This window comes from Amphiura filiformis, chromosome 10, assembly GCF_039555335.1.
Source record: "Amphiura filiformis chromosome 10, Afil_fr2py, whole genome shotgun sequence".
Taxonomy (NCBI): Eukaryota; Metazoa; Echinodermata; class Ophiuroidea; order Amphilepidida; family Amphiuridae; genus Amphiura; species Amphiura filiformis.
Window position 1 is genome coordinate 13,384,835 of NC_092637.1, and position 23,770 is coordinate 13,408,604.

The 23,770-nt window shown below is 37.4% G+C and overlaps 8 non-coding genes across 8 annotated transcripts; all 8 read right to left on the reverse strand.

The window, feature by feature from the left end:
* Positions 1-1,742: 1,742 nt before the first annotated feature.
* Trnaa-agc (transfer RNA alanine (anticodon AGC)) lies at positions 1,743-1,815 on the reverse strand. The gene has a single exon. It is a non-coding gene; the product is annotated as a tRNA-Ala (tRNA).
* Positions 1,816-4,156: 2,341 nt separating this feature from the next.
* Positions 4,157-4,229, reverse strand: Trnaa-agc (transfer RNA alanine (anticodon AGC)). The gene has a single exon. It is a non-coding gene; the product is annotated as a tRNA-Ala (tRNA).
* A 1,613-nt stretch (positions 4,230-5,842) lies between these two features.
* On the reverse strand, positions 5,843-5,915 carry Trnaa-agc (transfer RNA alanine (anticodon AGC)). The gene has a single exon. It is a non-coding gene; the product is annotated as a tRNA-Ala (tRNA).
* A 4,258-nt stretch (positions 5,916-10,173) lies between these two features.
* On the reverse strand, positions 10,174-10,246 carry Trnaa-agc (transfer RNA alanine (anticodon AGC)). Its single transcript has one exon. It is a non-coding gene; the product is annotated as a tRNA-Ala (tRNA).
* Positions 10,247-11,073: 827 nt separating this feature from the next.
* On the reverse strand, positions 11,074-11,146 carry Trnaa-agc (transfer RNA alanine (anticodon AGC)). The gene has a single exon. It is a non-coding gene; the product is annotated as a tRNA-Ala (tRNA).
* Positions 11,147-12,121: 975 nt separating this feature from the next.
* Trnaa-agc (transfer RNA alanine (anticodon AGC)) lies at positions 12,122-12,194 on the reverse strand. The gene has a single exon. It is a non-coding gene; the product is annotated as a tRNA-Ala (tRNA).
* A 5,283-nt stretch (positions 12,195-17,477) lies between these two features.
* Trnaa-agc (transfer RNA alanine (anticodon AGC)) lies at positions 17,478-17,550 on the reverse strand. Its single transcript has one exon. It is a non-coding gene; the product is annotated as a tRNA-Ala (tRNA).
* A 757-nt stretch (positions 17,551-18,307) lies between these two features.
* Positions 18,308-18,380, reverse strand: Trnaa-agc (transfer RNA alanine (anticodon AGC)). The gene has a single exon. It is a non-coding gene; the product is annotated as a tRNA-Ala (tRNA).
* Positions 18,381-23,770: the final 5,390 nt, after the last annotated feature.

A 23,770-nucleotide genomic window follows, 5' to 3' on the forward strand; every position in this document is an offset into this window, starting at 1 on the left:
TGCATGTGTGCAAGTGGCGTCTCTGTCCTACAGAATCTGTGGAAGAAGATACATTTTAAAGGTATTTCGTTTTATACCGGAAGTGACCCCTTAATGAAATTTGACCCCAAATAAAAAAATACCACATATACATTGGGTGACTGCAAATCATGTGTGAACATACCGTTACTGTCCCATGTTTTACTTAGCTAATAAAAATTTTTGAAGGTATTTCGTTTTATACCGGAAGTGACCCCTTAATGACATTTGACCCCAAATCTGTGTACACCCCATATACACTGGGTAATAAAAATGCATGTGTGCAAGTGGCGTCTCTGTCCCACATAATTTGTGGAAGAAGATGCATTTTAAAGGTATTTCTTTTTATACCGGAAGTGACCCCTTAATGAGCTTTGACCCCAAATAAAAAAAAACCACATATACATTGGGTGACTGCAGATCATATGTGAACATACCGTTACTGTGCTATGTTTTATTTAGCTAATAAAAATTTTTGAAAGTTTTTCGTTTTATACCGGAAGTGACCCCTTAATGACCTTTGACCCCAAATCTGTGTACACCACATAGACACTGGGTAATAGCAATACATGTGTGCAAGTGGGGTTGCTGTCCGACGTAAGTTGTGGGAGAAGATGCATTTTTAGTTGAAATCAGGTTTTTGACCCCTGTGACCCGTGCGTGACCTTTGACCCCGCAAGTTTCATATGACATGTAGGGCACGGTCAATGATTATTGTGACCAAGTTAGGTCAAAATCGATGTAAGCGTGTGAGTGCTAGAGCAAATGTAATGGTTGACAGAAAGAAAGAAAGAACTCCAGATCTGGTTACAGATCTGGACCTAGCTGGGGCCGGAAATGCCAGTCTTAACTTAAAGTTTGACCTTTGACCGGCTATTATGGACATCTCACACCATTAATGGTGCATCACTGTAACATGTAGGGCTTTATCCGTCTTCCATAGGCTGAGATACAGCTACTTTTCCGTAATTTTCAATATTTTTTTGCAAATTTGACGTTTTGACCTCCTTAATGACATTTGACCCCAATATAAAAAAAACCTCATATACACCGAGAAAATGCATTGTTACAGTTTAAATTTAAAAAATCTACTATGCTTAATTATGGAGATAAAAATTCTTGAAGTTATTTAGCTTAAAACCGGAAATGACCCCCTTAATGACCTTTGACCCCTTATCTGTGAACACCCTATAGACACCGACCAAAGTCGAGTCACATGTTCTAAGCATGTCACCATCACATGTAATTTGTGGAAGAAGAAGCATTTTGAAGATATTTGGTTTTATACCGGAAATGACCCCTTAATGACCTTTGACCCCAAATCTGTGAACACCCTATAGACACTGTATATAGACAATGCATATGTGCAAGTGACGTCATTGTAGGATGTAACATGTAAGGGAAGAAGCATTTTGAAATTTGTTGCCAGAAGAAAGAAAGATCCGGTAGCATTTCAAGACCTAGCCGGTGTCCCGGCTAGGTAAAGAAGAAAGAACCTGTAAGAAAAAAGACACAGCCGTGACTAACGTCACGGCTGTGTAAAGAAGAACCTGTAAGAAAAAAGACACAGCCGTGACTAACGTCACGGCTGTGTAAAGAAAGAACCTGTAAGAAAAAAGACACAGCCGTGACTAACGTCACGGCTGTGTAAGAAGAAAGAACCTGTAAGAAAAAAAGACACAGCCGTGACGTAGTCACGGCTGTATAATGGGTGGACAAAAATGTGGAGAATCCGGGTATCGATCCCGGTACCTCTCACATGCTAAGCGAGCGCTCTACCATTTGAGCTAATTCCCCTGCATTGTTATTACTGCTTCTATACATTAATGCCTGACAAGAGAGATATACCTTGAGCTATTATTGCGCAGATCACTGAGTATCAGAGTATGACATCATTGGTCGTCTGGACTCAATAGTCATTTTATTGGTTCAAAAGTTGTAAGGAAAATGGATAAAACATTTTTGTAAAAGGTGAAGTAGATGAAATGAAGATAAAGAAGAAAATGGGAGAAAAGTAAGGAAAATCACGAAGGAAAGGAATGGAACAGAAAGAAAAGAAAAGGAAAGGAAAGGCTAGGAACTAAAAGGAAAGGAAAGGAACTGAAAGGAAAGGAAAGGAAGAGGAAATGAATGTAGGAAAGGAACGGAAAGGAAAGGAACGGAGAAGAAATAAATTGAAAGGAAAGGAATGGAGAGGAAAGGAAAAGCAAATCCCCTAAAACGTTCGTTTTCATACCTTAACTCAAGAACCGCAAGACCTATGAGTCTGAGACCTATGGAATGAAGACAGGAAGGCAATTTCGGAAAATATCCGAGCACATGCTTGTTCAGAGAGAGCACTGAGCATCTGAGTCTACTGATCAGCATGAAATTTTCATTTTTTTTACACATTGCTGTAGGAAAATGGACAAAAAATATGGAATTAAAAAAGGAGAGGAAAGTAAGGAAAATAAAAAAGGAAAGAAAAGGAATACAATAGAATGGAAAGAAGATTAAAGGAAAGGAAGGAAAGAAAAGGAATGGAAAGCAAAGCAAAGCAAAGCAAAGCGAAGGGAAGGATTGGGAAAGAAAGGAAAGATGAAAGGAAAAGACGGAGAGGGGAAGGAAAGCAAAGGAAAGGAAAGGAAATGAAATGAAAGGAAAGGAAATAAGGAAAAGAAAGGAAAGGAAAGGAACGGAGAGGAGAGGAAAGGAAATGAAATGGAATGCAAAGCAAAGAAAAGGGAAGGATTGGGAAGGGAAGGAAATAAATGAAAGGAAAGGGGAGCAAATGAAAGGAGAGGACGGAGAGGGAAAAAAGGAAAGGAAAAGAAAGAAACGGACAGGAAAGGAAGGGAAAGGAAAGGAAAGAAATGGAAAGGTAATGGAATATAACAGACCCATTCCATGTCAACTCCAGGGATGTGCACCGCAGCACCTCTTCAATTTTTTTCTTTTTCTGTGTGGTGGTAGATATTGATGAGAAAGAAAAATTCCGAAAATTTGAGCTTCATACTCCATTTCGTTTTCCCGTGCATCAATTTGAAATTTAGGGGTCAGCGTAAAAATGTGTCGCAACGCGAAAAACAACGGTTGGAGGTCCATAAATGTATAAAGGAACCCTTTACAACTTTGAAAAGTATGTATCCTGGGGTACTTATTTGTGTAGAATTCAAATCTGGCATCAGAAAACTTGTAACTCCTTTACTTTAAAAGATATAGGGCCCTCAAATGCAACTTCGTCCATCCAGGACCAACTTTGGGGGGTCAGAACTCCAAAAGTAAAAATAATTTTAATGTCCATTTTTTTGCCAGTCAGAGCCCTTTGGTAGGATATTACTCTTATCTAATATTGAGCCTATTAGAATACTTTTAGCTGAGATATTACCCATACAAAACATTCCCAACGAAAGTTTGAAATCAAAAATGTGTACAACTCTATGGAGTAGGCAACCCAAGTGATGTGTTGAAGCATCGAGACCCCAAGCCAATATCTCTCAGAAATGTTGTCCAAGGACATATCTTCAACATACCTGAAGTTGATGGTGGGGCACATTGTCTGACATAGGTTTTCAGGGGGGGCAAAATGTACAAAAAATGTACAATTGGGTTTTGCATGGGTAATATCTCAGCTAAAAGTATTCTAATAGACTCAAAATGAGATAAGAGTAATGTCCTACCATAGGGCTCTGACTGGCGAAAAAATGGACAAAAAATTATTTTTACTTTTGGAGTTCTGACCCCCCAAAGTTGGTCCTGGATGGACGAAGTTGCATTTTGAGGGCCCTATATCTTTTAAAGTAAAGGAGTTACACGTTGTCTGATGCCAGATTTGAATTCTACACAAATAAGTACCCCAGGATACAAACTTTTCAAAGTTGTAAAGGGTTCCCTTTATACATTTATGGACCTCCAAACGTTGTCTTTCGCGTTGCGACACATTTTTTACACTAACCCCCCCTAAATTTTAAATTGATGCCACGGGAAAACGAAATGGAGTATGAAGCTCAAATTTTCGGGATTTTACTTTCTCATCAATATCTACCACCACACAGAAAAAGAAAAAATTGAAGAGGTGCTGCGGTGCACATCCCTGGAGGTGACATGGAATGGGTCAACAGGAAAAAGATCAAAAAGAAAAACTGGCTCAACAAAAATGTGGAGAATCCGGGTATCGATCCCGGTACCTCTCGCATGCTAAGCGAGCGCTCTACCATTTGAGCTAATTCCCCTGCTACATTACCGTGTTGTAATTATTGCTTCTATACATTACATTAATGCCTGACGAGAGAGATATACCTTGAGCACAGCTTGCGCAGAGAGTATCACAATGCGATATCATTGGTCCCTTTTTCTTAGTGCTTAAGCATGTTAAGGGTATACAAGGTATTCTTGGTCGAAGCAGCCAAAAAATCGATATTCATTATCTGAATCAATATATTATTGAAAAATAACACTTTGGTGTTTTGCACAAGTTCATTCTACAAATCATATACTTTGAAAACTTGCTTTGTTGTTAATGAGTTCTGTACGTTTTACAAAAGTGTTGTTGTTTCAGCCCTCTTTACAACGTAACTCAAGAACCATAGGACCTACAAAAGTATATAGATGTGATATTTGAATTCTTCTACACGCTCACTATGAATTGAGCAATGCAATTTTTGCTAAAGCTCACTAATATTCGCAAGATGCTGCGAACTTCATTTTATTTTGGCTGCTTCGACCAGCAATGCATCGTATACCCTTAACGGCTTTGAACCCCGGGCTTTGAACGCATTTGTTACGTTATGCGACGTTACAGTCGTCTGGACACAAAAGCTCGTTTTATTGGTTCAAAAGTTGTAAGGAAAGGAGAAATAGATGAAATGAAAAAAAGAAATGAAGAAAATATACGAAGGAAAGGAGTGAATCGAATAGGAGTGACAAAGGAAATATATAAAGGCGAATTGGAAGGGAGTATGACCTAGCAGGGTTTGAACTCATATATTAAGACAAATAAAGCTGACACACAAAGAGGAAATGTATGTGGGTTCTATAAAGGAGATCCCAAGGTTTGATATAATGGGTATCATTTCGGCCCTATGCATGATTTCATGATTTGTTTTCGGGAGGGGCAAATCTCAAGAGCCGCAAAACCTAAGGAACGAAGACAGGAAGGCAATTTCAGCTTCAAACTGTCCGAACAAATATCCGAACACAGGCTTAGTGCTCAGAGAGCATCATTTTCCTTATTTTTACACATTGCTGTAGGAAAAGAAATAAATTGAAAGGAAAGGAAAAGAAAGGAAAGGAATAAGGCTTGATACATTGTGTATCATTTCGGCCCTATATATGCATGATTTGTTTTCGGGAGGGGCAAATCCCCTAAAACATTCGTTTTCATAGAACCGCAAGACCTATGAGACCTATGGAATGAAGATAGGAAGGCAATTTCAGAAAATATCCGAGCACATGCTTGTTCAGAGAGAGCACATCTGAGTCTACTGGTCAGCATAAAATTTTCATTTATTTACACATTGCTGTAGGAAAATTGTCAAAAAATATGGAAGTAAAAAAGGAGAGGAAAGTAAGGAAAATAACAACGGAAAGGAAAGGACTATGCAATAGAAGGGAAAGGAGAGGAAAGGAAAGGAATGGAAAGGAAAGGAAAGGAACTGCAGAGACGATGAAAGGAAATGATTGGAATGGAAAGCAAAGGATTGGGAAAGAAAGGAAAGAAATGGAAGGAAAGGAGAGCAAATGAAAGGAGAGGACGGAGAGGGGAGGAAAGGAAAGGAAAGAAATGGAAAGGTAAGGGAATGTAACAGGAAAAAGATCAAAAAGAAAAACTGGCTCGACAAAAATGTGGAGAATCCGGGTATCGATCCCGGTACCTCTCGCATGCTAAGCGAGCGCTCTACCATTTGAGCTAATTCCCCTGCTGCAATGTCGCGTTGTAATTATTGCTATGCATTAATTCCTGACGAGAGAGATACCTTGAGCACAGCTTGCGCAGAGTGCGATATCACATTATGCAGTTATTGTTAACTATTGTCTGTCCAAATAACTTAGACACCCGGTTTTTAGGATATATTTCGAAAAGTTTTCACTTTGGCAAAAAGTCATGAAAGAAAAGTTGCTAAACACGGTCAGACCATGGAGGTATATAAATAAATGGAGGATGATCCAGCCAAGCCTCTTTTGTACTACGTTGGTTATGACCAATTATTGTTGAATAGGCAATTTCAGGTTTATATTGATTATGCTAAGCTGATTACATTGTGAAGTCTGTTTCACTGGCCATTGATTTCAATGGGGTAAAATGAAGTTTATACTTATTGGAAATTAAGTGCTCATGTTTCATAAAAGTTTGATATCAAAATCTCATTTTCGCCAAAAATTGAGTGCTTAAATTGCATCAAGAAATCAGTCTTTTGAAAAAAGAAACACCTTATCTGTTGTCATCTTGTGACTCCCTACATTTTGGTCATGAAAAATTGAATTAGGCCTATGACTTTTTTTTCCAAAAAGTTATGACCCCCCCGTATATTTGGAACCCCCCTCCAAAGAAAATGATAGCCTCCTAATAATATTAATAATCATTTAGGCCTAAATACTGCTAATTATTTATTATACAATGAGAAGTTTAATGATGATGATTTAGGCGGCCTATACGATTTCATGACAATACAGAATTAAAAGTTTAAAACAATAACATGACATATCCGTCATGGCACTCAATCAATTTGACCCGAAGCTTCAACCAAAATCACGATTATCATACACTAAACTATGAGAAACTGTTTAAACAAAGTATATAGGGCCTATACATTCCATATATCAATTTCTCTCTAGAAAAGATTGTCTGATCATCACTTTTGCTTGAATTCCGAAGTACTTCCGGTAAATTTTTCTCGCTCGTAACTCAAATGGCCCAAATTGGCCCAACATAATTGTTTCACAATCGGAAGGTAAAAACGTTTTGCTTTCATTTGCACTATATTTGAACTCCCTCAGACCCCCTTAAAAGCTTGATATATGAACATGAAAACTAAGTATATTTGTCAAGTTACGGCACAACTAGTGTAGAAAACAGTTTCATAACTTGAGAACAGAACATCCGAATTTCTTCGGGTTTTCGCACGATCATACATTGAAACTATAAGCTATCAAAACTGGTGACTTTGAACTAGCTGATTGACTAGCTGACGTCATTATACAGTCTCTTTTACAAGGCTTCCGGTACGGGTCATTGTAGGGTCAATTCCTATGAGGACATTTTGGGAGTGATAATCAATGAACCATGGTAGAGGCTCATAACCATCGTGGATGTCAATAGCTTGGCTGAAGTGGCTGGTCAATTCAAGTTTGGTGACTCATTGAATAGAGGTAACGGGATAATCTCCACTTAGGAGATTAGAATTCTGGCGATCATTCTCCATTTATTTATATACCTCCATGGTCAGACCTTGTCTACTTTTATTCAATTTTGACCGATTTACAGCAAGATATCTGGGACCAGGCGAATATTCTTAATGACTTGAAACTTTTGATGGGATACTCTATTTACAGTAAGGGGTGTTTGAACATTGTAATCATGCATTTTGATCAGTGATTCCACCCTCTTTTCTTTGATCCTTTTACTAATTCACAATAATTGCGGTCTACTCAAATGCATTCAACAAAAGCATGTTTGCAATCTACCGCGAGAGGTCGTCTCACACGCATAACAAATACACTACGATCAAATAGGTTGATGACAATATTTGATTGAATGGACTACACTGTGCCATGATTTCAGTGAAGGACACCGGTTCAAATCCTTTGTTTGGAGCCAATCAATAATTTCATGCACAACCTCTATAACCCAAAAGATGTCACAGTTGGTGCATTATAACAAATTATAGGGCAAGTGACTATGCGTCTGGAGTATAGAGTGTATGCAATAAACCAACCGGAACGATATAACAATTGAGATGGCAGCCATGTTGGAGGACAGTTCTAAAATAGCTTAAGATGACAGAGGGACAGGTCTCTAGATCGATTCCACATCCATTCATACCTATCACCTGTTTTAATGTATTATCATGCGATTTGCCCCGTGGCACCTTATGGAGGACAGAATTTTATTTAAATGAGGATGACTCTGTCATGAGTGACGTCGTATTGCATACCCTCTATATTGTGAATTATACTCCTCACCAATAACATCAGAACATTCATAGGGCATACAATTTGTATTTTCTTAGAATTGGGCCAAGCCAAAAGCATGCACAGAAGAAGATTCAAATACCGCGCCTAATTGTTGTAATTGGTTGAAGGACAGCTGGGATCACTGAGTTAATACACTAAGAATAAATATGCCAATTAGAAACACTGTCTGAATTATATTTTTCATTTTTATAAAATGTTTTTGGTGAGGAGTATAATTAATTTACTATTCATCCATTCACTATCCAAAATCACCATACCTACAAATCTGTATAATGAGACCTTCCAAAATAATGGTACCCAACTTCTACCAGATTATTTTTAAAATGTTGAGAAAACCATCCAATTTCAATAGAATTTCTGGTAAATTCTCACTCAATGCTTTGGAAACACAAAAATCCCGTTAGGTCTCAGCGAATGTTAACACTTTTCTTTCATGACTTTCTTTGAAAGTGGTTATTTTTTCAAATAAGTAACAAAAACTGGGTGTCTAAGTTAATTGGACAGACAATAGCTTTAATTACATGTATGCACACAACACAGGGGCACTCACAATAGGCAATTGAACCCTACTGGTAGCGCTGTGTTGTAGCTATAGGTGATGAACTAGTCAGCGTCATATATCAAAAAGTATAAAAGCTATGATTTTAGTACTTGCTCTATCTTTCAATTACTTATTTTCCAAATATTTGAATTTTCAACCCGGTACAAGCTTTAATAACGGGGGAACATACATTTTTATGAAAAAGAAATCCTACCATCTATCCAAACTCGCCGTGTTATTCCAATGCACATTTTGCTTCACCGGGCAGCCCTGGTTTGGTCGTATTTGGAAGATTGGTGTCATAAAACCGTAATAGGTACAAATTTAGTACTTTCTGTTAATCAAGTATGGCTTATTCTCTACATGTCAATCTTTAAATAATTAGCATGGTCCTTATAATAACGGTGGTCCGCCTTGATGAGTAAATGACAGCAAACCAGTGAAAAATACCCCAAAACTCGGTCAGTGGAGCTCCGCTCGTACATGTCAATAGCGTCATTATCGATCGGATTAGTCGTCCGTAGCGGACAATTCGGTCGCTCATTGGATTAATATTATCATGTGGTAATAAATTTGCATTAGACAATAGATTACTATATAATGGTTTAGTACTGCATATATCGGTTTAATCTTCAAAAAGCGGGTTTATGGCTGGAAAGGTCACGGAGAATTTGCCGTGGACGTAACTGCACTATGATTGAATGGTCCCTTTTTCTTAGTGCTCAACGGTTTTGAACGCATTTGTTACGTTATGCGACGTTACAGTCGTCTGGACCCAATAGTTCGTTTTATTGGTTCAAAACTTGTAAGGAAGGAGAAATAAGATGAAATGAAAAAAGAAATGAAGAAAATATACGAAGGAAAGGAGTGAAACGAATAGGAGTGACAAAGGATATACTAGTATATAAAGACGAGTTGGAGAGGAGTATGACCAAGCAGGGTTTGAACTCAAATATTAAGACAAATAAAAGAAAAATAAAGAGGAAATGTATGTGGGTTCTATAAAGGAGATCCCAAGGTTTGATATAATGGGTATCATTTCGGCCCTGATATGCATGATTTGTTTTCGGGAGGGTAAATCTCAAGATCCGCAAAACCTATGGAACGAAGACAGGAAGGCAATTTCAGCTTCAAACTGTCCGAACAAATATCCGAGCGTAGGCTTGCTCAGAGAGAGCATCACTTTCCTTATTTTTACACATGGAAGTAAAAAAGTAGAGGAAACTAAGGAAAATAACAAAGGAAATGAATGCAATGGAACGGAAAGGAATGGAAAGAAGAGGACAGAATGGGAAGAAATGGAAAGGAAAGGAAAGGAACGGAAAAGAACGGAGAGGAAAGGAAAGGAAAGGAGAAGAAATGCATTGACAGGAAAGGTTAAAATTTAAGGGAATGTAACAGGAAGAAAAAGATCAAAGAGGGAAAATGGGTGGACAAAAATGTGGAGAATCCGGGTATCGATCCCGGTACCTCTCGCATGCTAAGCGAGCGCTCTACCATTTGAGCTAATTCCCCTACTTCAATGTCGCGTTGTAATTATTGCCTCTATACATTAATGCCTGACGAGAGAGATACCTTGAGCACAGCTTGCGCAGAGCATTTAGTATCAGAGTGCGGTACACAGCGTCATCATCCCTATATCTTCGTGTCAAAAATTGCCCACTTTACTCATGCGTGACTTCTAACAAAGGGCACTGGTTCCCGTAGTATTCCTCATTCAAACTAATTCAATGCACGACCTCGGAGTTACCTGCATGGCTTTGGCGGGCGATTTTGAAATAGTCATGGTTGCACATGCAGGTACTTCTTTTGAAAGTCCTAAACAAGGTATAGGAGTGGTAGGATATGCAGCTTATAGAACACGGATAACCTCTATTGGGCTTAGCCTGGCTTCGGCCGAATGTTATAAATAAAAAAATTTTAAACTGTCCAAACAAATGTCCGGGCACAGGCTTGCTCACGATTAGCGCGTTTTTGTTAATGACGCTATTAGCGTTTCTTTAGTATGATACCTGGATATTAGCGCTATATAGCAACGCTAATGAAAAATCTGCTAAAAGTGCTAATATCCAAACCTTTGTTAGCGTCAATAGCAGCCATTAGCGCCTCATTTGCAATGTGAAAATAATCGAAGTCTGGGGAAGACGCGCTATCGCTAGTAGCGCTAGTAGCGCATGATAGTAGCTCTAATTAGCTCTAATTGCATCTCTTAGCGTCAGATGTGCTAATTAAGTTATTTGCGGTTAGCGGCTCATCAGCAATTGTGTCTGGAGAAGGAATGGAAAGGTAAATGAATGTAAGGAAGAAAAAGATCAAAAAGAAAAAATGGGTCGACAAAAATGTGGAGAATCCGGGTATCGATCCCGGTACCTCTCGCATGCTAAGCGAGCGCTCTACCATTTGAGCTAATTCCCCTACGATGAGTTGCAATATTGAGTCTATACTAATAATGCCTGATGAGAGGGAGAGTGTAGTGGGGAGAGAGATGAGTGCTGGATAGGTGGAGGAAAAGAAAGAGTCAGACGACGAGTTAAAGACGATTTGATTTTCCTAAAAATGGAAACTGAAGTAAGGAAAATGGCCGGGGGAAATGGTAACCATTAAAGGAAATGAAAAAATGTGAAAGGAAAGGAACTAATAAAGAAACGAAATCAAAATCAAAATATTTCCCACTTTATGGGCTCCAGCCTCTTATGTATGTGTTATGGCAAATAATAGCTTTAAACTGCCCGAAAATGCCTATGCACATGTCTGTGCAGCTGCAGGGAAGGGTGGATTCATTTTTTGTTTACAAATATTTCAAAAGTTTTGAGGAAAATTTATTATATGTACTGGAAAGGGTCAATTCATTGGGTTGGGCTTCTGGAAATTTCCCTTGTGTTTACAGGTAATTTCAGTTTTGAAGAAAAGTTATTATATGAGCATCCAAAAGTAAGAAAAATAGCAAAAGAAAGGAAAAGAAATGATATGTGGAAAGGAAAGGAAAGGAAAGGAAGAACAGGGGAGGAGAGGTCGATAAAAATGTGGAGAATCCGGGTATCGATCACGGTACCTCTCGCATGCTAAGCGAGCGCTCTACCATTTTGAGCTAATTCCCTATTTCATTCGTTTACAAGTAATTTCAGTATTGAAGAAAATTGATTATATGAGCATCCAAAAAGTAAGAAAAATAGCGAAAGAAAGGAAAGAAAATGATATGTGGAAAGGAAAGGAAGAACAGGGGGGAGGGGAAAGGATTGGCGAAACGAAGAGGAAAGAAAATGGACGAAAAGAGACGAAGATGAGAGGAAAGGAAAGAAAATTAAACTAAAGGGACGGAGAGGAAAGGAAAGGTAAGGAAATGTAATAGGAAGAAAATGATCAAAGAGAAAAAATGGGTCGACAAAATTGTGGAGAATCCGGGTATCGATCCCGGTACCTCTCGCATGCTAAGCGAGCGCTCTACCATTTGAGCTAATTCCCCTGTTGCTGCGATGTGTTGTAATTATTGCTTCTATATCAAAAATCCCTGATGAGAGAGAGAATGCATGGGGGAAAGAGGAACGCGAGAGAGGGTAGGAAAAGAGAGAGCGAGTCGGACGACGAGTTAATTAGACGATTTGATTTTTATCCTAAAAACTGGAAAATGAAGTAAGGAAATGGTAACCATTGAAGAAAGGAAAGAAATGAAAAAGGAAAGGAACAAACAATGTTTCCCACGTATGAGCTCTTATGTATGTGTTATAGCTTCAAAAATAGCTTCAAACTGCCCGAAAATGCCTAAGCATATGTTTGTGCAGGGAATGTGAATTCATTGGGTATCCGAATTGTTTTCCATAGGGCCTGCACTTTGGCTCGACATTTGAAAGGGGCGTGAATTCATTTTTGGATACGCCCCTATTATAATTAGGTAATACTCGACTCACACACATTCCCTTGTGTATATACATGTACCACATGTAGTAAATCTGTCTGCTTTATCTGTATTGTGCCGTTCTCAAGCAAATAGGTAAACACGATTTCATCAAACATTATAACAATAGCTCTTTTACAGTGTGCAATCATCCCGGGCAATAATTTGGCAATAATAGAGGATGTGCGTGAAATTATTGATTGGCTCCATACAAAGGATTTGAACCGGTGTCCTTCACCGTAATCATGGCGCAATGCAGTGCATTCAATCAAACGTTGTCGTCAACCTATTTGATCGTATAGTGCATTTGTTATGTGTGTGAGACGAGCTGTCGCGGTAGATTGCAATAGCTTGTAATCATGCTTTTGTTGAATGAATTTGAGTACTCCGCCATATTTACGGTATGCTGCGTCATAATCTAGGTGATTATTTGCATTGGATGTCTTGAATACGCTGGCGAAGTTGTGTAATAATCGGACTAATGCTATAACCAGGTGGTGTATGACGTGCAGTCCCTAAATTCAGTAAATTTTCATCGTCAACCGTGTAATTGAATGGGATTATTTTGAAATTTTAAAACACTTGAAATATCACAAACAAATAGGCCTATGTTGATAAATAATATAAATACAAGCTAAAACCGTTGGGGTTCGATAATGAACCCCACAAATTTAACCGAGTATATGGAAAATGCCATACGGCCGGGCGGTTTCACGAGTTGCCGGCGCGATCATGTCATCCGCCGCCTGGCTATAACAGTAGGTGAATACAAGTATTAAATATAGGCCTATCGCGTTGCAAAGCCCAATTCAGTGATCCCAGCGAAAGTGAAAAAATTCAAATTGTTGCTTTTATAAAAATTTTTAATGAAAAAAATTGGCAAAAAACCCAAGAAAACGGCAGTATCGACGAAGTTGAAGCCACATTCAAATAGGCCTACATGTAGCTAATTTATATACTGTCTGTAATTACAGATTCACGTAAATGCATTATTTTTGTCTTAAATAGGCCTACACGGCTTTTGGCTGAACCACTAGCAGAAGACACCAAATTGATGTTTTATGACCTTTGACATTCTTTTGTGGCGAGTGACATGGTCAGTTCAATTCACGCCGAGTGTCCTTGACAGGTTTGACTCTGCTTCAGTGGTCATGAAAGAATTCAAAAGATAACCTCTGCCCCAACAATCCCAAGCAATTGTCTGAAACTGCTTTTCGGATGATGTATCATAAGAACTCAGTCGTCAAATGATGATAGTCATATAATGACCAAAAGGTTATTACTGACTGCTATATCATTGAAGACTGAGTTCCGCAGTATACAAAATCTGAATTTTGATGATTTTTACGATCGTCCGGATGAAAAAATCACTGAATGGGCCGTTAGTTCCCTCCTCTCCTTACCATGGCAATATGAATCAAAGAAAAATAAAGAAAAAAAATAAAACAAGAAAAAAAAGAAACAATAAAAGAAAAACAAATATGAAAAGTTCGAACAATATTTGGTTTATAAAATTATTGTGACCGTGATGAGGCTCGAACTCACCACCTTCCGATTTAAAGTTCGAAGCGCTCGTGAACAAAATTCTGATGCCTTACCAAGTGAGCTGTGCTCCTGAGATACGAAATAAAAATAAAATAATGCACTGTATACCTGCTTGTGTCGGTAATTGATTTGCTCATATTCCATAATGGTACAGTGCAACAGAGCAAAAATGCCCAAAATTTAATAGCTATATAATTTATGAACAATATACACTACACATAAAAAATACTAATACAAGGGCATTTCAACATAAGAATCCAAACAATTAAGTACCAACATGCACAGCTTTGTCCTTATATCACATTTGGGTTTTTAACAAAATGTTATCAAACCTCTACTGTGATTGGCAGCTGCACAAGGCATCTCTTTGATAGCTGATAATGGCCATCCATTCAGCAAGTGGCTACTAACTGACCTTGACAGTCTTTGGTTTGACAATGGAGTGAAAGACTATTATTATTGATTAGGCGCGGATTTTAAAAGTACAGCTCCTATGCGTGTATAGCACAAAATTGGAATAGAATGTTTGGAGTCATGTAACTAAAATACTAAATGCATTCTGCAAAATGTGCTCTATCTGACCAATTTATAAAGCATTTCATTAGCTTTAATTTGACACATTGTTTGACATGTTTGGAATTATGGTAAATCATTAAATAAAATATTTATTAATTAATCAATTATGTCAATTAATTAAAAATTTAATGCAAATATGCATATTTTCTCTGACAGAATTGTAGGATTTGACAAGAGCCATTTTTCTTGTAAGTTTGATTCTTATAACATACCGGTATCGTATTGCGTCCCATTATAGTTACAGAAAAGAATACGCGTGCAGGACACACATACGCACCCCTACACACACACACACACACCCAAAGGATCGTACCGTTTTACAATCGTATAACATTCTTTGGCGCTAGTAGTAGTAGTAGTAAATTCCAATTTTTTTTGCTTTACCTCACTTGTTCTTCTCAAAATTAAAAGCGGTGTATATCTGACAGTAAAAGCTTACATTTTATGGAAATTATGTTTAACTATTTTGTTTAAACAGCACAAAACAGATAAAGCAAAATTACTATACATAGAACTATACATGTATGGTATACCAGGGACTGTTTAAGAATATATCATTAGATTTATGATATTTACTTCGAGGACTGTTATATATCAAAAATGTGAAAAATATCAAATTTTAATAATTTGTCATAAAATTTGTATTGTATCAGAAAATGTCAATGAAATTTATTTGATATCAGAAAGACATTCTTCGTATTCAGAATGCAATTCAATATGTCTGATGTGCTCTCATGTCCCCTCAAAACGCTCATTCCAGATCCCTTAAAGTAATAATGTACGATCTTATAATATGAATTTGGTTAATTTTTTTCAAACCTGATTTTTTCAAACCATATTTGTAATGTTTACAACTTGCACCTAAATGGAATCAGCCAAATTGCTTGTGTTTGTAGGTAAATAGAGCAAAGTTCGACATAAAGTCATAATGTCCTCCCATAGAACTGCGTGTTAAACGGCCAAAATAACAAGCAGTGTTTCTTTCACTTTACCTTATTATTTCAGCTCAAAATTAACAGAAACCATTCCCGATATTTATTACTAGTATTATTTCAGCATTTTGAGTATATAATGATCGTACATTAAGTCTTTAATTTGGTTAATTTTCTTTGTCTTTTTTTTTCTTTTCTTGTTTTATTTATTTTTCTTTGATTTATATTGCCAGGGTAAGGAGAGGAGGGAACTAAAGGAATATTCAGTGATTTTTTGATTTTTTTTTTCATCCCGACGATCGTAAAAATCATCAAAATTCAGATTTTGGATACTAGACTGCGGAACTCGGTCTTCAATGATAGTCAGTAATTTTTATATTTTGGACATTACTATGACTATCATTTGAGGACTGAGTTCTTATGATCCGAGGAGCAGTTTCAGACAATTGCTTGGGATTATTGGGGCAGAGGTTATCTTTTGAATTCTTTCATGACCACTGAAGCATAGTCGAACCTGTCAAGGACACTCGGCGTGAATTGAAAGACCATGTCACTCGCCACAAAAGAATGTCAAAGGTCATAAAACACCAATTTGGTCATTTGGTGTCTTCTGCTATCTAAAGGCCTTATATGGCTGATTTTGTACCTTTCGGCATTGTCATAGATGTGCTAACAAAGCTTGCTAGTGCAGTGGTTCAGCCGAAAGCCGTGTGTCTAAGGCAAAAAATAATGCATTTACGTGAGTCTGTAATTTATATACCGGTACTGACAGTATATAAATTAGCTACATGTATTTGAATGGGGCTTCAACTTCGGCAATACTGTCGTTTTCCTGTTTTGTTTTTTTGCCATTTGTTTTTCATTAAAAAATTTATAAACGTAACAATTTTTTTTTTTTTCTCTTTCTCTGGTATCACTGAATGGGACTTTGTAGCGCGGATTATTCAAAACTTGTTTTTACCTACTGCTATATATATAGTATTAATCCGATTATTACATAACTTTGCCAGCGTATTCAAGACATAGGTTATGTAAGGGATAAACTGTACATGGGTATAGAGGCCCTGCATGCTTTTATTGATTGGCTCCAAACAAAGGATTTGAAAAGTGTCCTTCACCGTATAAATCACGGCGCAGTAGCCTACAGTCCATATAAATCTGGAGGTCACATCACCACTTATCATGCTTATTGTAAAAAGTTTGTCCAATGCATATACTGTGTGTAGGCCTATTGTTCCCGGGTATTGTCAATGCAATCAAGCAAACAGGTATTATATTTTGAAAAGGCCGCTATAGTATATTCACATGGGTGTCTTGAATGGCCAATCATATGGGACATAATCAAATTGCAGTGACTGCTTCCTTTGTTACCACATGTCAGTCATCTTGTGATTATTGGACCATGTAAACCTGCAAAAAACGAGCCAAAGTGCAGGCCCTATGCTTTTGTTTACAAATTATTTCAAAAGTTTTGAGGAAAATTTATAATATGTACAGGAAAGGGTGAATTCATTGGGCATCTGGAAATTTTCCTTTTGTTTACAAGTAATTTAAATGTTGAGGAAAATTTATTATTATGAGCAGACAGAAGTAAGAGAAAAGAGCGAAAGAAGGGAAAGGAAATGATATGTGGAAAGGAAAGGAAAGGAAGAACAGGGGAGGAGGGGAAAGGGTTGGGGAAAAGAAGAGGAAAGAAAAGGAAAAAGGCGAAGATGATAGGAAATGAAAGGAAAGAAAATTAAGGGTAAGGGAATGTAAGAGGAAGAAAAGATCACAGAGAAAAAATGGGTCGACAAAAATGTGGAGAATCCGGGTATCGATCCCGGTACCTCTCACATGCTAAGCGAGCGCTCTACCATTTGAGCTAATTCCCCTGCTACTGCGATGTGTTGTAATTATTGCTTCTATATCAATGACAAATACCTGATGAGAGAGACAGAGTGCGTGGGGGAAAGAGGAACGCGAGAGATGGGAGGCCTGAGGAATAGAGAGAGAGTCAGACGACGAGTTACGATTTGATGATTTTTTGTTTATCCTAAAAAATGAAAAAATAAAGTAAGGAAATGGTAACCATTGAAGGAAAGGAAATAATTGAGAAAGTAAGGAGTGAACAAAGGAACGAAATTAAAAGTATTTCATACTTATCATGTTATGGCAAAAATAGCTTCAAACGGGCCAAAAGTGCCTAAGCACATGCTTATGCGCAGGGAAGGTGAATTCATTGGGCGTCTGAATTTTTACTTTTGTTTTCAACTTATTCAAAGGTTTTGAGGAAAATTTATTATTTGTACAGGAAAGGGTGAATTTATTGGGCTTCTGGAAAATTTCCTTTTGTTACAAGTAATTTAAGTTTTGAGGAAAATTTATTACATGAGCAGACAAAAGTAAGAAAATATAGAAAGGAAAAGAACTGATATGTGGAAAGGAAAGGAAAGGAAAGGAAAAACAGGGGAGGAGTGGAAAGGATGGGTGAAAAGAAGAGGAAAGAAAATGAAAGGAAAGAGACGAAGATGCGAGCAAAGGAAAGAAAATTAAAGTAAAGGGACGGAGAGGAGAGGAAAGGAATGGAAATGTAAGGGAATGTAACTGCAGGAAGAAGAGGATCAAAGAAAAAATTGGTGGACAAAAATGTGGAGAATCCGGGTATCGATCCCGGTACCTCTCGCATGCTAAGCGAGCGCTCTACCATTTGAGCTAATTCCCCTTCCTGCATTGCATACAAGTTTCTCGTCACTTGACTACTGACGATTCCAGCTTCTGGAGAGAGTATCAGAGGAAAATAATTAATAGTGGACTGCTCTTGCACACTAAAAATTAATTTCCTCACTTTCAAAACAAATTACAATAATTATTGTCTTGTAAGCTTTTTTATTATAAGTAGAAGTAAAAAAATAGTAAAAGATAAAATAATTGACTCATTATTTGAATTATTCAGCGACATGATGTTTATATTATTGTTGCATATCAGATAATATTTATCTTCAATGCGATTATTTTTAAGGTTGTGAAAGCAACAGCTTGCAATACTGGGCTATTCCAGCTGAAATCCATACACCCCCTATAGATAAAAAAAATATTTCCCATGCACTTATGAGCTCCTATGTTATGTATGTGTTATGGCAGAAATAGCTTCAAACTGCCCGAAAATTACCAAGCACATGTCTGTCAGGGAAGGTGAATTCACTGGGCGTCTGGAATTTTTACTTTTGTTTACAAATTATTTCAACAGTTTTGAGGAAAATTTATTTTATGAGCAGACAAATGTTAATAGCGAAAGAAGGGAAAGGAAATGATATGTGGAAAGGGAAGTAAAGGAAGAACAGGGGAGGAGATGAAAGGATGAGTGGAATTTAATGTCCATGCCGGAAACATAAACTGGGCTCAAGAAACTTATAATTTTTCACATGGTCATATTTCGACAATCTGTCCATCTAAATGAACCAAAATAACACACACGGTTACATCAATACTCTACACCGATGACATAAACATCTAAACGGCAACGACACAACTGGAAAATGAGTACGGGCATGCATGGAACAGCTTGCTCCGTGTTCGTTGGGTACGAGTGTTATTTTGTGAGGCAGTCCTGAGACAGGAAAGTCCACATTGCTGTTACAACTGCTTTATACACACATCAAATGGGTTGTGACATGTGGTCCGGGAAGCTGTTCCATGTCAGTGCATTTTGCTGTTGCGTCAGTTGGGCATTGACTTTAAGTTTACTTTAAGTTGCATTTTCGGTATATGGGTGGATCTTTTCTTTTTTTTAATTGTCTCATTTTTGTTTAATGATGTTATTAAGAGTTGCCAACGTTTAGAATAAATAAATAAATTAGAGAAAATTAGAGAAATTGATATTAACAGCGTACACTCACAATCAAATGAAATAAACGAAACGAAACTTGAATAAAATAAGCGGGTGAGTAATATAATTTTAAAAATATTTAAAAAGATAATAAATAAATAAATAAATAAATAAATAAATAAATAAATAAATAAATAAATAAATAAATAAATAAATATAAACAAGGAACAAAATTACATTGCAGTTTTACAGAACCGTTTACAAGACCTCACTCTTCAGAAATGAAAATAATGTAAAGTGTCAAAATGTTATTATTTATAAATAAATAAATAAATAAGTAAACAGGTTTGCCTTATGCACAGCGGGCCATACTACAATTCTCGCTATTCGCAATAAGGGCGCCGCCAGCGGTTTGCGATGTATCATGGGAAAAATCGTGATGTATCATGGGAAAAGGTCGACATCAAGTCCGCGCAATACGAATATTACCATGCTATTACATAGGAACACGTGACAATATTTTTTAGTTTGTCAAAATGAAGGTGTTACACGCGAATCGATACTCAATAATACTTAATAATGTGATTTGAAATGTGCACAATTAATTTTTTCTCTATCGATTTGCGTGTAATACCGTTATATTGACAAACTAAAAATAATACCATGATATAGCATGGTAAAATTCTAAAAAATTGGATGTCTTTTCCCATGATACATTTTTCCCATGATACATCGCAAACCGCTGGCGGCGCCCTTATTGCGAATAGCGAGAATTGGGTTCTAAATCCTACTATTCCCTAGTAGTAAGCCTATTTTTATTTAAATAGTTATTCTCCGACTTAAATAAAATAAATGTAGATATTTATATAGCGCTTTATGCCGTAAACAGCCTCAAAGCGCTTTATATTCATTCCGCCGTTATTAGAATATGTCGGAACCACGTTTTCTGCCTACAAATGGCGCAGGGTTCATAACGACTGTGACTACCCCTAACAGCGTTCCATTGCACCTGGGTGGGGTGAGGCAAGCGTGACAAAGCGCCTTGCCCAAGGGCGCAACACGGTGGCGGGACGAGGACTCGAACCCACGCACGTCAAGCAAGCTCTCAGATTATGAGTCCAAGGCCGTAACCACTGAGCCACCGTGCCCTCGAGGGCTCACTTACACTTGATTTATTTTGTGCAAAATTGAAATTTTCAGAGATCGTATGCTCCTTCTGTTTCAGGGGGTGTCGGATGCGATATCGCCATTTTAACGTCACCATTGGATTTAATATGTAGGCCTAATCATGAAATCTTCAAAAAAATCTAAATGTGTTCTGTGGTGCCAATAGCAAAACAAAATTATGTTATTCTAAAACCGTGGATTCGACCAAGTACGCTACTAACATGATTTTTTCTCAAAGCGGACCAGAAAAAGTTCATTTTTTAAGTTAAAAGTTTTTAAAAAAATTTAAAAAATAGGAATCAGTGCACACATGCTATATGCATGGGTGCTGTATAATATTATACCATGGATCAGTGCACTGCATCTAAGTATATGCTGTATTGCGTATAATATTATACCATGGATGCTGTATAATATTATACCAGCATCAGTGCACACATGCTATGCATGGGTGCTGTATAATATTTGTGTTGGGGTTCGGACATAGAGTTAGAGTTTATCGACGACGACAACGTCGTCGTGTACCGACGCGCGCACGGCGGCGCTGAAGCGGAACGATGGGAGTTATACGCGTTTCGTGATTTTTGCTGGACGCGTCTCGGTCGTCTCGCTTTCGACGCTATTCTAGACGTACGCGGTTGTCATTTCGCGACGTCGGGCGTCAACTTCAAAATTAGGTTAGGGTTTAGAATTAGGGACGGCTATACGTTAGAAGTACATATAGGATTTAGGGTTATTGCGATGGTTAGATTAGGGGTATGATTGTGGGTGTAATTTTATAAAACATTCTTCCATTTAGACAACATGGGATATTTTTAGCATGCAATAACAAGATCCATTGTGCAAAATCACAGGTCCATTGCAATGCAAACAGACAATGTAAACAGCTAGCCCTCATTTTATATTCATAACCTTGGATTAAGGGTGTAAATTACAAAAGGTGTTACATAACAAGCATCTATGGCCATGCAGAATCATAGGTTATGTGTGTACTGTAGTACATTGTAGTATTGGGAAATTTGCCTACTGAATAGAATGCTAATGCACAAAAATTAAATGAACATCAGGGAAAAGTTAAATTATTTTTTTTTTAAATTAAATGCAGGCTTTTTGCTAATCAATGGTTTGTTGGATGTGTTCGCCATCTCACGATGCGTCACAAATTACAAATAATTGACGCGTCATTTCAAACGGCATAACTGCGTATTTAGCCGATAAAATTCGGTATGCATAAAATTTCATTTTAAAAAGGCTTAATCTTGTATATGTTGTTGCTACCCTATGGCGATTACAGATATGGCCATATGGCATGCATGCGCTCAGCTACATGCAGTTTCGGTCAAAGAAGAACGGCACTTGTTTACATTTTGAGAGCGTGCACAGCGTAAACACGGACGTGTGTTTCTGATCGGTGATTCAATCGTCTGACAATCATAACAACATACGCGGTAATCTGATTGGCCGATTAAGCGTCAAAATGTCGCTCATTAACAGGGCGCTTGCGTCAATCTGAGTAAGGGACTGCCGTTCTTCTCTGAAACTGAGTGTGGTTCAACATGCATGCATGTATATGTGTACTGTGTAAGTAAGCTTAAACCAATTTTTGTGTACTCACTTCATCAAAATTGAATTCACTATAAATCCATTATAACTTGACTTCGACGAAAACATGGAATTGAATCAGGCCTTATAGTTAAATATATAGACCTAGCCTTTCAAGCACATGACACTGTTCACTTTCAAGTTTCAACTCTTATTATTTCATAAAACCGCCACTTCGCAATAGATAGGATGTCGCCATTCTTATTTGATTTGTTTTTCTTGTTGCACACCACTATACATGCAAAAATCCTCATTGAACGACATGTTCATATTGATGATTTTGTCAATGCTGATAGGAACTACAAATGAAATTTGGTATCAAAATAAAGCTATTCATAAGTGATAATGTTATTATATTATCTGTATACCATGCTAATCATCAACTTCTTTTAACCATCAACCTTACAACCCCCTCCCCACCCCACCCCCATTTTTTTTTTCCATTAAATCAACCTGGTGTGGTTCTCAGAATAAAACACTGAGTTCGGAGTTTGATTCAAACCCGATTTGGTGGTGTGTAAAATCAAGATTTGTTCAAGTCTACTCACCACATACTCACAACAAGTATGCATTTCTCAATGGGCTAACTTTTTAGCCTGATTACAAGTCTGTCCTTTTTAAACAACAATTTCTCATTCAGTTAAAGCATCAAAATAAATTGCAAATTTCTAGATTTTTTTTTTTTTTTTTTTTTTTTTATTAAACAATATGGACTTTTCATGGTCCATTTCGAAAAAAAATCCTCTTTACTGTAAGTATGTTGCTTTTTAATTTGTAACGGGATGTCAGCCTCGAACGTCAAGTGTCGTGTGTCCTATACCGCCTGTTCCCTGTTTGCTTGTTTGTGTTAGTGAGCCCTCGTTCGATATCATACAGGCTGTATCAATATGATTGGTACCCATCATCATTGTTGTTGTCTTATGAAACACCTGCGTCTTCCACGTTCAATATTGGATCCTGTTGATATGACCAGTTTATTTTTAATGGCTTTTTATGACATATATCTACAAAAAATGTGGTTGTTATGATACATTTTGATGTGCGATCTTGGTCATGTTCACTGGATATCGATGGGTAGGCCTACTAATCATTTTGATACACCCTGTATACTCATTAGATATTTAAATAAACTTGGCTTATATAATCATAATAGCACAACTTAAATTGAAATAAGCACATCCAACTAAAGTGCCCATATATCGTTGCCGTTGCTGTACCAAGTCAAACAAGCTCAAAAAGTCGGGATGTGGTAGCTGGCGGGTAGGGTAGGGCAGCCCATGAGTCAACGCCGAGTCATATTTAACGATGCACAGGTAACAAATCACCTGAGATATAATAAACTATTCTTTTCTGTTGTTCCAAGCGGAACAATTTAAGACCACTTTAATCACAATCGGAACATTTTTTAACTCCTGTGGACAATGGTGGAGACCAAAACTTAACATTTTGACATTTGCCTGTATCTCACGAACTGTATATCAGAGATAGGCCAAACTTTTTTTATGAATCCTAATAAG